Here is a 13880-nt window from a genome sequence, read left to right as displayed (position 1 = left end):
GGAAATATTATTAGTATTGTATCCTAGGAATCACTGGCAGGGATGTGGAAAGGATTGAGAAAATGATTAATAACTTTGGTTGCTTTCTTACTCAAGTTTCCAACAAAGATCCTTCCTTTGTAGTAGCTGGTGCTCTGGATCATTCCTTTGATATTTTTTGCAGATGTACATAGTCTGAAAAGGCCTCAATGAAAATTAAATTATTTTCTGTACAGAACGAATTCCAATCAGACTTCAAAATGAAGATGCAAAAAGAAGGAAGAGACAAATTAATACCAATCACCTGAATATAATAAACAAGTGAAGATGGTGAGAAATTCATTGCTGCAGAGAAGACTTACTTCTTGAACAAAGTGTTTAAAATGAAATTTCTAAGGAATTTCCTTTGCTACTTAATGTTGCATACATTTTAGAAAATCACTTCTTTATTAATTGGATTTTAAATTTATTTTCAAAATGATCAAAATACTTCAGAACTCTTCAGGAATGTTTATGCCATCAAGATCTGTATGACATCTCTCATGCTCTCTGATGAGTTAAGTTTTATGAACACTTTAGCTATTTCAGAGGGAAGTAGAAATAATAGACTTCCTCAAGTGGATCTTAACTAATCCATGAGTAACACTGTAACAATGAAATGACTGTATTTTAGAAATATTTTGTAAAGGTAATCCATATAAAATTTAAATGATCTATAAATATAATGTCATTTTATATTAAGTGAATCTAATACTAAAAGAGAAAGACTAGCTTCATCAAACAAAATTGCTTTCTGGCCCACTAAGCATTCTAATTATGTTTAACTTACATGAAGAAGCAAATTAAACATCATTTTATAGTTTAGGAGATAATATCAATATCCTAATGCTATAATTTTGAGAAATTTCTAAGTAGGACATAAAGCAATTAATTATTCCAGTGTAATTAGATCTGGAATCAGTAGAGTGGATAGTCATTTTGATAAACATATTTACAAATATAATACTTTTTTATAATTCCACTCATGTAGGCCTACTTGCTAATGGATATAAGGTTTGAATATACGTGAAATGTTTTTTAAAAAGTTTTTTTAAATATTTTTTAAAAAGTTATTTACTTTTTCTTTCATTTATTCAAAAGGTATTTTTTGTGTGCCTAGCATATGTGAGATGCTGTTCTAGTCACTAGGGGTACAATAGTGAATAAAACAGAAAAATAATCCTCACTTGTATGTAGCACACAGTGAGAAAGACAATGAAAAAAGGTAAATATAATTATGGCACGTTAGAATCTGATAATGCTAAGCAAGAAAACCAAGGAGATACCAGGAAAAGTTGGAGTATAAATTAAGGGTTGAAGTGCTGGAAAGACCATAACAGAAAAACAAGGTGCAACACACTCTTTTTAAGTATTTTAACCAGGAAGCTTCTGGCTAGGCTTTTACATACTGTCTGACGTGACCTGTGGGCATTTGGCTGCAGGTGAAGAATTCCAAATGGAGAAGACACTATCAGTGCTTCCAGCTGTCTGCCAGAGAGCTACCTTCATGTCCTCCCGGCACTTCGAACTCCAAAAGTTTAAAATAGCTTTCACCCCAGCCTACTCTTTCATTTCAAGTCTTTGCTAATCATGCAGTTGTCTGAGATGGACACATCAGAGTCACCACTGGCTTCTTTTTCTTACTGTTTATCTCTCCACATCTGTTTAGTTGCCAAGTAAGCCCTAACCAGTCATGAATATTCATGAAAGGGTCCTCAAGTCAGCCTCCTGAGTGTCCCCATCACCACTTGTACTGGGTCCAGTGTCTGGACTGCACAGGCAGAAACTGGGAAGGCATTCATAGCTCCAGTTAATCCACAAGGGGAACAGGAATGTAATACTGATTTAAGAAACAGTGCAGGGTAGTCACGAAATCCAAGTGTACTCTGGCTCAGGCAGGAAGGCCAGAAAGATCGAATCCAGTCAGGATCGTGTCTTGAAGGACTAGTCAGGCGCTAGTCAGGCTACCAAGAGTTCCATCCAAATCCAGTTCTTTCCCATGCCAGCCCTCCTTCTCACTGGTGTGCCAGGTTGGGTCACTCTTGCAGATCACTGGAGCTTTTCCTTCAGTGTTTCAGGGATGCCGTGAGCTGAGACACAACTCACCTTCCCCAGCTCTCCCTAGATTATTGTAGCCATCTCCTGACTGGTCTCCCTGCTGCCAATACCTATCCCGACTGTCAATCCACCTTCCAAGACCACTAGTTGAGAATTATCTTTCCCAACATGGAAACCACGTACTGCTCCTGTGTGTGTGGGGGGGGTTGTTTATTTGTTTGTTTTAAGATTGATTGATTGATTTTATTTATTTTTGGCTGCATCGGGTCTTCGTTGCAGCACTCAGGATCTTCGTTGAGGCACGCAGGATCTTTCAATGCGGTACGTGGGATCTTCGTTGTGGTGCACAGGCTTCTCTCTAGTTGTGGCGTGCGGGTTTTCTCTTCTCTAGGTGTGGCGCGTGGGCTCCAGGACACGTGGGCTCTGTAGTTTGCGACACGCAGGCTCACTAGTTGTGGCGTGTGGGCTTAGTTGCCAATGGCATGTGGGATCGTAGTTCCCTGACAAGGGATCAAACCCATGTCCCCTGCATCGGAAGGCGGATTCTTTACCACTGGACCACCAGGGAAGTCCCTGCTCCTGTGTTGAAACAAACAAACAAACTTAGATGCTTCCCCATTCAGCATGATAAGTCAGACTCCTTGGGGGACCATATTGGACCCTCCACACACTGGCTCCGCTCCGCTTTTCCAGCCCCAGCTCCTGCCACCTCTCCCATTTTACCCATATGAGTTCTTCCACAGATAAGTGCAGTTCCCTCATGCCTGTGTCTTTGGTTACATTCTTTCTTCTGCCTGGGATTCCCTTCACTTTTTCTTCTGTCTGGGAGACAAAGACAGAGACAGAGAGATATTCATTACTTAAATAAGAGTTTCTATGCAGTAAAAAATGAGGACTCCATGGAAAACAAAAATATTCAGCTTTACTAAGGAGCCTAACATAGAATTCTACTACGCATGTCATGAGGGCTTGAAGAAATTCATAGATAGAGAAAATCAATCAACTCAGAATAATCAATAACCTGATTATTCTGCCTGTACAAGGGTAAAGAAAAAGTAGTCCCATGAAACCATTGCTTATAATAAGACATCTCATGTTGACAAATTGACTGTAAGTCAGGTCAAGAAATATACTGATTCTCAACATTCCTTCTGATTAAAGTCATGCTACACACCATAGGGCCAAGGTTACATTTTGTCCAGGGAGAAATTCTAGCCAGCAATGTGGGAAATAACCTGGACAAGAACTTCAGTTCTTTAAAGACAAACATACTGGATGTAGTGAAAAAAATTTTGAAACTCCAGAATATTTGAAAGGCAAGATCTGGGGGTTTGATTAAAATTCTAGAGACAAACAAATTTTAAAAAGATGAACTGTTAAGAGTAAACAAATATTTGGAGAAACCAATAGACAAAAATACAAATATCTCTAATGGAGGGATTGGGATTAAAGGTATAATCCTTGGGCTTGAAGAAGACAGAGAAAACAAAAGAATATTATGTAAAGAAGTGGGATAAAATATTGAAAAGATAGAAATCTATACAAATGTTATAAGTACTTATAAAATGTATTTATCAAGAGAAACCATTCCTTAACCCAGATATTACTAGTTCATAGTTTCATAGTTCAGGAACACAGGTAAGTGACAAACTTCCATGGAACTCAACTCAAACTCTAAAAGGAACTCTAAAATTTTTTCAAAAATATAAAAAAATAGGGCTTCCCTGGTGACACAGTGGTTAAGAATCTGCCTGCCAATGCAAGGGACACGGGTTTGAGCCCTGACCTGGGAAGATCCCACATGCCGTGGAGCAACTAAGCCCGTGCGCCACAACTACTGAGCCTGAGCTCTAGGGCCCGCGAGCCACAACTACTGAGCCCACGTGCCACAACTACTGAAGCCTGCGCGCCTAGAGCCCGTGCTGCACAACAAGAGAAGCCACGACAATGAGAAGCCCGCGCACCACAACGAAGAGTAGCCCCCGCTCGCCACAACTAGAGAAAGCCCGCGCGCAGCAACGAAGACCCAACGCAGCCAAAAATAAAAAATAAAATAATTAAAAAATATATATATATATGTATATATAAATATCCCCAATGAAGTAGAGGCAATGAAGTGAAGGTAAAGTTTAAAGTCCTGCTTCCTACTGAAGAAGAAATACAAGCCTGGAGAGGAGCACGGAGGAGGAAGCAGCAGCCTGGAGTTCAGAACTTTCCAGAAGGACAAACCTAAGTAATTCAGAAGTCTCAGAAAGACACAGAAGGACTCTTGTGTACAAGGAAAATGAAACTAAGCATTTTAATCATTGCATCATGCAACTGAAATAGCCAGATCTTCATTCTGAATCAGGTGGCAAATACAATATAACAAAAGAGAAAATGAAAGGTGTAAATTAGTGAATGGACAACAGGTAGATCTTTGGAATGAGGTGCTAAGAGATCAGAAAAGAGATGATTTATGTCCTGTATGCAAAAACTGTTACCGAACACGAGTTCATGTGCCCAACGCACAGTGAGGTCAAATAATACCAAGACATCGGAGTCTGGAGCAGAGAAAGGTTTATTGCAGGACCATGCAAGATGTGGGCTCATGCCCCCAAAACCCTGAACTCCTCGAAGGGTTTCAGCAAAGCACTTTTTTTTTTAAATAAATTTATTTATTTATTTATTTATTTATTTATTTATTTATTTATTTTTGACTGTGTTGGGTCTTCGTTTCTGTGCGAGGGCTTTCTCCAGTTGTGGCAAGCGGGGGCCACTCTTCATCGCGGTGCGTGGGCCTCTCACTGTCGCGGCCTCTCCTGCTGTGGAGCACAGGCTCCAGACGCGCAGGCTCAGTAATTGTGGCTCACGGGCCCAGCTGCTCCGTGGCATGTAGGCTTTTTCCCAGACCAGGGCTCGAACCCGTGTTCCCTGCATTGGCAGGCAGACTCTCCACCACTGTGCCACCAGGGAAGCCCAGCAAAGCACTTTTAAAGGCAAAGTGAGGGAGGGGCATGGTTAGTTGTTGCAAACTTCTTGGTGTCTGCGCACTGAGGATTTACTACATGGGGTCTGAAACGGTGGTCTTTGTCGTTCATGCATCCCTTTCACGTTTATCTGCTGGCGCTCCTCTTGGGCCGAGCCCTCTTTTCTCCCCTCTTCCCTCTCCTTATTTACATGTGCAAGACTTATTTTTAGAGTCAGTGGTTTCATGGATTCTTTTTTTTTTTTTTAATTCAAGGTGTTATCCCTTACGGTCATTACTTAGTCCTTGTCCCAAATTTGACCGGCTCTTTGACAGAGTCCTGTCATTTTTGTTGTTTTGGCATTCTCTATCTGCCATTAACTAGACTCAGGCTCAGCTTGTACTTTCCCTGCCTCAGCCCTGGAATCGGTCATTTCCCCCCGGTTCCTTCTAGTGGGGAAGGGTGTTTAGGAACCACAGACTGAGTGCTTGGTGTGCTTGGAGCTACTGGAGTGTCTCTCTCCTACCACTGAACCCTGTAGTTAATCTGTTTATTGAAGGATTACCCAGTGTGTTTAGATAGAAGAAAAAAGAAGGAGAAAAGTTATCACTTGATACTCTCCTTGCTAAGGGGGGACCACAGGGGCCCCGGGTCAGTGCTGCATCCACCAGGCTGGTGGCTCCATGGTGCTTGTTTTATTATTGCTTCTAAGGTGCATGTAAATGTTTTCTTGCATTATTTTGTGGGTATGCTTTATTTCACAGTAAAAAATTTAAGTTGAACATGCATTAAGAAAAAAAAAAAAGAAAACTTCTTGGTGTCTGAATCCTTTGTGCTTACAGGGGCCCATGTAGGTCAGGTCACAATGTTCCTGTAAACCTCCAATAAGACAAATGTTACTCTCTGTTCTGCACCTGTTTATCTCTATATGAATGGACTCTTAAAGGTTGGAGCCCTGAGATGAGGCTATCCTGTATATTTCAGGCTATAGGCAACATTGTTTTACAAAAGGTGCAGAGCCAGCAACAGAGCACCAAAGGTTAAAGTATAAAGGAACAAATCTAATATGGAGTCAGATTTCCCTAATACATTTCCCCCCTTTTCTTTGATACTCCTCAATCTTGAGGAGAACAGGTGTTGGACAAGAAGGGGAATAATGTTTTGTATAGAGAGGTTAATCACAAACTTGACAGAGGAATTCAGTTTTTGGGGAACTCAGTTTCAATCTCCAATCCTGTCTCATCCTTACCCAAATCATTCAGGGAATTGGGCAACAACTGCTCTGGCTACTTCTTGCTGAAATGGGGCATAGCCCTACCTTGATTTGCGGAATGGACACTGAGTTGGAAATATTCCCAAGTTCCAAGTCCTGGATTCAAGTCTGGTAAGATTAAGACCTCATTCCCTGAGGTATTCAGGAGAATAAACCTGAAAACCAGTCTGGACCTGGCATTTTGGGGAGACTTGTAGCCAGGTAGCCAGTTGTCTACAAAAGTAGGTTTTAACTTCTGATGTGGTATTAACATATACATAACAGGAGCTGTTGGCCACTACATGTCTCCTTTTTTTTCTGCTAACATCTGGTCTAAAGCAATTTTATTGTCTAAAAATTTAATACCTACAAGAGGAGACCGTGAGGTCATAACGTTATAGCTACCAGCTGCCAGCAGACACTGCTTTGAGAGTGGCTGGTGGCATCCGAGTATGACACAGCTCAGAAAACTAAAGTTCTCAGCAATACAGAAACTTGTCTGAAATCAGGTCCACAATGGCCACCTAGTTTTACCTTGGATGTCTGAACCACAGCTACTCCATTTTGATTTTCAAATGTATTCCCCTCCTCAATGGCCAAAGCAGATGTACATATGCTTTTAGCAACAGACTTAAAGCAAGTGGTGTTACACATCATGAGTAGTTATGCTCTGTGGCAACCCCATTAGAGAATTTTCTCCCTATCCTAAACAGTAGGGGCAACAGTGTGGTTAGAAGTAAAACAATAACTTTCAATATTGATAGACAAACATTTGGTAAACAGTTAAATCAGAATACATAGATTAAAAGCCAACAATATTTCAGACGAAACCAAAAAATTATAACCATACTCATCAGTTTAGTCAATCCTATGTAATTAGTCCTTTTTATCAACAATTTTATGAAATCAGAGTTTTCATTAGACTTTTTAAACATCTTACCCAGTTCAGCTTTACGATGTAAATGAAAATTGTACTTATCAAAAAAAGTCCTTTTTATGAGTCTTCTTGAAGATGCAGCAGTTTTGCAAAGCATCAGTTTAGCTGTCTATACAAGACTTAAAAAGGCAAGGTTAAAGATCCGATTACAATGTTTTGACAAAGAAGCTCAATCAAGTTGCTGTGACATACAGTATGTTAAGATAACAACTAGAATTATGACATTATACTAAGACATATCCAAATTTTGGAAACTTTCTAGACTGTCTATATTAATAACATTTATCCATGTAGTATATTCTGAGAAGGCTTATCACTCATTTGACAATGCTTCCCATGTAATTCAACATACCAAAAAATTCTAGTTAGTCTAATATTTCTCTGAGATGCCTCAGGGGCCCTCTGAAGCAACCCAAATTTAGCTGAAGTCAAAAGGACTTTAATTAGAATTTGATAGAAAGTTTGTCAAAAATATCAAAAAGCTTTAAAAACATTTGGTCAGATAGAATCATAGGTCATTGTGAATATTTAAAAACAAATACAGATCACTTAAAGGCAAGGAAGTTCACACAATCTGTTATCAAAAGCAGCATTTTAAGTAAACTTGTGCTCTTAGCAGAGAAGAACCAAATCTAGTCCTGCAGCAGCCTACTTTTCATAACAAACCCCATTTACCTAATTAAGTTTAATCTAATCTCAGACTGACCGTACACAAAACTCCTTTTTTTACTCAAAACATACATCCTACTCTCCTACTGTGTACTGAAATGTTTCCTTTATTATTTTAGTAGCTTTAATTACATATTTAAATTAAAATCCTCACCTCTCAAAAACCTTAATTTCTAGTGAAAACCAAGAGGCAAGTAATTGTGAACTGTTTGTCATACCAGCATTTCCTGATTGTAAACGTATGCTTTAGTTTTACTCTCCTAAGAAGGCAAAGGTAGGTAAACTTAGATCTCCCCAGCAACTAATGTTCTAATATTTTATCCTGTTTGAAATGACCCAGATGGTCAATGAATTCTCACCATTCAACCTAGTTTAGTTTCAAGTTACCAAAATCTGGAGAGACTGTTTTAGATAGACATTTTCAAAACATAATTATTCCTATAGAGTTTACCTAAAAGCTCTTATCTCATTTGCATTTACTTAAAGTTTCATCATATTAAGTTATTTTCCTTGCTGACAAATGTCTATATTAATCAAACCAACAAGCTTAAGCTAGCTTCAGCAGCAGATGATTCAGTATTGAATATTTCCCACATCATGTGAACCTGAAATCTGCTCTGTCCAACTTCCCCTATACCTAGAAGTACAAGTCAATTCCCACATAAAGGCAGACAGAACCAGAGTTCCCACAGTTTTTCCACCTGAGTTTCTTTTAAAGAAACTTCCTTATTTTTTTTAGTTCCCAAATATCCACTTCAGTCTAAAGAAATAACAGCAATAGACAATTATATATATATATATATATATATATAAAATTCGTTCACATTCACATGCCTCACTTTCAGCAAAACCAGGAAGAGAGAATAGGATTTGGACTCAGGTACTGAGACACACACACACACACACACATACACACACACACCCCTCCAAGGTAAAATCCAAAGCAAATGCAAAAGGCCCACTTTGATATAATAGCAGAGCATTGGGAGCTATTGTTTTCCAGATCTCAGGGAGTACTGAGGTCACACAGTGTTACAGTAAAAACATCATTTTCTTTCATTTATGGGAGCATAGATGAAGATCTCCCAGTTTTGCAAAATACACCCGAGGGGGACTATAGGACGAGACAGAACTCTGATTGTCCATACTTAATTATTCACGACCCATGTTATCAAATATCGAGCAAACAACAACTTACATCCGTCTCTCAGAGTCACAGTTCCCTAGCCCCAAAAGGGAGATTCCAAACCAATGCCCTGTCAGTCCAAACGGGGAGAACCCCAACCAGTGCCCCATCAGAGATGAAGCTGAATGCATGACCAGGGCGAGACCAAAAGGGAAAATCCCAACCAATGCTCCACCACAGGCAAAACCCAATGCAACAGGGAAGGATACCCTGGTGTGGTCACACGCGAGCCCCGTTATTTGCCAAAGACATCTCAACTGGCCAGTGCAAGTACTGATACACACACACATACAAACAACAAATATACAGTACATACAAAACCCACAAACAACAAATAAGCTACGATTGCACAGACAGAAAATCCGAGGAGGTGTAGTCTAAAACTTCCACTTCCACTCCCAGACGGAGGCCTCCAAATAGAGTGGCCCAGCTCTCGAAGGAGAACACACCCAGAGTGGCTCACTGGCCACAAGGTGATGAGCCCAAATGGAGTGGAGAGAATTCCCCATCTGCTGAAGCTAGAGCTCCTTACCCCTAAGCGACTCCAAATGTAGACTGCAGCTCTGAACGTTTCGTGGCTCCAAGCAGCCTCATGCTGTGGGGCTGCCGGTGCCTCGGGGGCCGGCCCCTCCGAGGTCCCCAGAGCAAAATGAGCTCTGGCAGCTGCTGGGGCACTCAGCAAAGGGGTTGACCTGTTGACCTGCCATGGGCACAGATTCCTAGACTAGCTTTGCCAAAATTGTTACCGAATGCAAGGTTGCGTGCCTGACACACAGTGAGGCCAAACAATACTGAAACGTCGGAGTTTGGAGCAGACAAAGGTTTATTGCAGGGCCAAGCAAGGAGATGGGTGGTTCATGCCCCCCAAACCCCAAACTCCTTGAAGGGTTTCAGCAAAGCACTTTTAAAGGCAAGGTGAGGGAGGAGCGTGGTTAGTTATTGCAAACTTCTTGGGGTCCGAATCCTTTGTTCTTGCAGCTGTGCATGTAGGTCAGGTCATGATGTTCCTGTACACCTCCAACAAATGTTATTCTCTGTTCTGCAACTTTTTTTCTCTATATGAAGGGACTCTTAAAGGTCAGAGCCCTGAGGAAAGCTATCCTGTATATTTCAGGCTACGGGCAACATTCTTTTACAAAAGGTGCAGAGCCAGTATGACTAAGCACAGGCAACAGAGCACCAAAGGTTAAAGTAAAAAGGAACAGATCTAATATGGAGTCAGATTTGTTCTTCCCTATTGCAAAACTACATCAGTATTAGTTGAAAATGGTAGAGACCATCTACAATCAAAAATGAGTGATGGGGCTTCCCTGGTGGCACAGTGGTTGAGAATCTGCCTGCCAATGCAGGGCACACGGGTTCGAGCCCTGGTCTGGGAAGATCCCACATGCCGCGGAGCAACTGGGCCCGTGAGCCACAATTACTGAGCCTGCGCGTCTGGAGCCTGTGCTCTGCAACAAGAGAGGCCGCGATAGTGAGAGGCCCGTGCACCGCGATGAAGAGTGGCCCCCACTTGCCACAACTAGAGAAAGCCCTTGCACAGAAACGAAGACCCAACACAGCCAAAAATAAATAAATAAATAAACAAAATTAAAATAAAGGAATTTCTAAAAAAAAAAAAAAAATCAGGGATTGTTGGTTTAAAAAAAAAAAAATGAGTGATAAAGTGTGAGCTGGGCATGAAGAGGGAGAACAACAACAAAAAGTTGTAACATCTTTTGATCACTGCACTTAACAAAAGCACAACTGGAAAATAAATACAAAGTCCTAAAAATAGAGGCTCTTAGAGAACTCCCTGAGCAGATGGACATTCTTTAAAACAAATTGATTTAAGAAGAATGTAAGGACTGGACAGAAATTGTCAACATAGAGGAAACAAATATTTACAGGCAGAGAATTCAAGACGTGGAGGACGCTTTCATAAAACAGTTTCCATGAATACCTATTTCCATGAACTTGCTGTTATTAAGGGAGAGCCCATGACAACTGACTCCCTGTTTATGCTACGGAAAGAGCCTTTACTGGAGACAAAAAAAGTAATCAGCATAAGATAGAAGGAGAAACCCAGAAATACGTATGCTTGAAAAGCAGTGATCCGGAAGACCTGATCATCCAATCCCCCCCACAGAGAAGTCTTCTGAGGTGATTCTTTGATTCATTCCTGTGTCAGACTACCCCAACCCCAATAAAGGCTGTTCCATTGACTCTGCCATCTACTCTTAGTAAATAGATGGGACAAGAAGTGATCTGGAGTCTGTGGATAAGACTCCACCTAGTCTGAGATCTTCTTAAGAAATATCTGTATAGACATCTACCTCCGATCTGTGGTGCGTTTAGCGTCATTAATACACTTGGTGGCCAAGATGTCCACCATCCTCCCACCTCTTAAAAGTAGAGCGTCCTACCAGCCCCGCCCCCTGTGCATCTTAATCAAACAGATGAGACTGAAGGAGACTGAGAAAATCTCCTTTCAGATCCCGAGATCCTGAGACAGGAAAGTACATCCACCTGTTCCTATGATGAGGTATGAGTACTCCATCTCAGGGGTCAGAAATCTTTTGCTGTAAAGGCCATATAGGAAATATTGTAGGTCTCTGTTGCAACAACTCAAGTCTGCCATTGTAATGTGAAAACAGCCAGGGATATTATATAAACAAATAGGGGTGGCTGTGTTCCAATAGAATTTTATTTACAAAAACATGTTGCGGGCTGGATTTGGCCCTCAAGTAATAATTTGCCAAGCCCTAATCTCTCTGACAAAAACTGCTTCATATCTAGGCCTTGGTGCTACTTCATTTAGGAAGAGTGATCAAAATATCCCCTTTAGCCCACTCCCTACGAATGTTAGAGGATCCTGTCCACCTCTGATCATGGAGATAACTGACCATCTGGCCTACCTGTAATTGAAGAGAGATGCCTAGTAATGGCTTGGAACCTGAAAAATAACCAAGTCACTACCTCATCAAATGGAGCCTGTGACAGATTTTTGTCTTTCCAAAAATGACTGCAACAGTATTTCCAGTCCTACAAGCTCTTCCAGAAACTTGCCTCTCCCCCAGTTAAGAAATGGAAGGCCTTTTACCCTTGAATGTGGTGATTCCTTGTAATGACCTCGGAAATAAGACCTCCAAAGTTAAGTCATAAAAGGATATGCAGGTCCCCTCTAGCTCTCTCTTTCTGTTTGGGATGTGCACCCTTGAATTTCAGTGCCATGAGTGAGGAACCCCAAGCCACACAGGGAGGCCATGCGTAAGTGTTCCAGCTACTGGACCGAGAGAGGTTGCTGATGGCAGCCAACATCAACCACTGGGGATGTGCGTAATCTCTGCCTGTGAATGAAGTGTATATTCCATTTACATTGAATGTAATTATTGATATGGTTGGGTTTAAGTATCCTGTCTTGTTAGTTGGCTTTTATTTTCCCATTCGTTCTTTGGGTCTCCATTCCTCCTGTCCTTCCTTTTTGTGTGTGTGATCATGTGTTAATTTCAGTATTTTATTTTGCCTCATCTATTCACTTTTTAGTGTTATATCCAACTTTGTGTTATTTTTAGAAGGTGCTCTAGAGATTTTAATAAGTATTTTTCAGTTACCCTAGTCTATCTTCAAATAATATTCAACTGTATAGATAGTATAAGAACCTTATAACTGTACATTTTAATTTACCCACATCCACTCTTTGTTCTCTTATTATCTTATATTTTCCTTCTACATATACCATAAACCCTACAATGCATTATTACTTTACATTTTGTTTTAAAACATCAATAATTTTTAAAAGAAAAATTTAAATAAATATATTTAAAAGGTGAAGATTTTTTTAAGTTTTTTTTTTAAATGCATATTTACCCACCATTCCTTCCTGCATATATTGAGCTTCATCTGGCATCATTTTCCTTCAGACTGAAAAACTTGTAGCGCAGGTCTCTGAGGATAAATTCTCTCTGCTGTTGTCAGTCTGAAAATGTCTTTATTTTGCCTTGGTTTTGTAGGATATTTTCACTGGATATAGAATTCTAGATTAAGTTTATTTCTTTAGCATTTTAACTTTTATTTTCATCTATTTGCTATTGTTTCCTGTATTTAATGTGCCTTTTTTTCTCTAACTGATTTTGTTTCTTTTTTTTTTTTCCCTCTCTAACTGATTTTATATTTGCTATTTATCTTTGCTTTAAACTTTTGATTATGATATGCCTAGTTTTTTTTTCTTTGAGGTATCTTTAACTTCTTGGATTTATGAATTGATGTCTTTCATCAAATTTCAGGACATTCTTAGTCATTATCTCTTCATATATTTCTTCTCCATTCTGTCTCTCCTTTCTTTCTGAGACTTCAATTACCTATATATTAAACCATTGGGTATTGTTCCACAGATATTGGACACTCAGGTTTTGTGGTTTTTTTTCCCCTCTCACTGTCTTTTCTCAGCTTAGATGCTTTCTGTTGTCTCATATTCGAGTTCATTGATTCTCCTTTTCCTGCTATATCTGGTTTGCTATTAATCCTATCTAGTGAATTATTCTTTTCTGATACTGAACTTTTTATTTCTAACTTTTCCATGAGGTTCTTTTTGTAATAGATTTTATGCCTCTGCTAAATTTCTGTATCTTTGCATGCATATTGTTCACCTTTTCTACTAGACCCTATAGCGTTTTAACACAGCTATTATAAGTTCTTGTCTGATCATTCCAACTTCAGGCCATCTTTGGGTCTGTTTCTATTGACTATTTCTTTTCTTTCCTTTCCATGGATCTCATTTTATTGCTTCTTCATGTGTTTTGTAATTTTTGATTGCATACTGAATGATATGTA

The 13880-nt window shown here is 39.9% G+C and overlaps 2 protein-coding genes across 4 annotated transcripts in view; both read left to right on the top strand.

Annotated features, from left to right (window-relative positions):
* The window catches only part of LOC309642077 (uncharacterized protein), a gene marked incomplete at its 5' end in the record, with an annotated part of 32649 nt that extends 28880 nt beyond the window's left edge, over positions 1-3769 (top strand). Inside the window, one exon of the mRNA XM_082423037.1 lies at positions 216-3769. The remainder of the gene's footprint in view (positions 1-215) is intronic.
* TSNAX (translin associated factor X) overlaps positions 1-13880 on the top strand; it is a 110175-nt gene that overhangs the window by 13988 nt on the left and 82307 nt on the right. The gene's annotated exons all lie outside the window — the stretch shown is intronic.

Source organism: Balaenoptera physalus, assembly GCF_965194825.1.
Source record: "Balaenoptera physalus genome assembly, chromosome: 14".
NCBI lineage: Eukaryota > Metazoa > Chordata > Mammalia > Artiodactyla > Balaenopteridae > Balaenoptera > Balaenoptera physalus.
The sequence above is the reverse complement of the archived record's forward strand: the minus strand, read 5'-3'. Positions and strand labels throughout refer to the sequence as shown.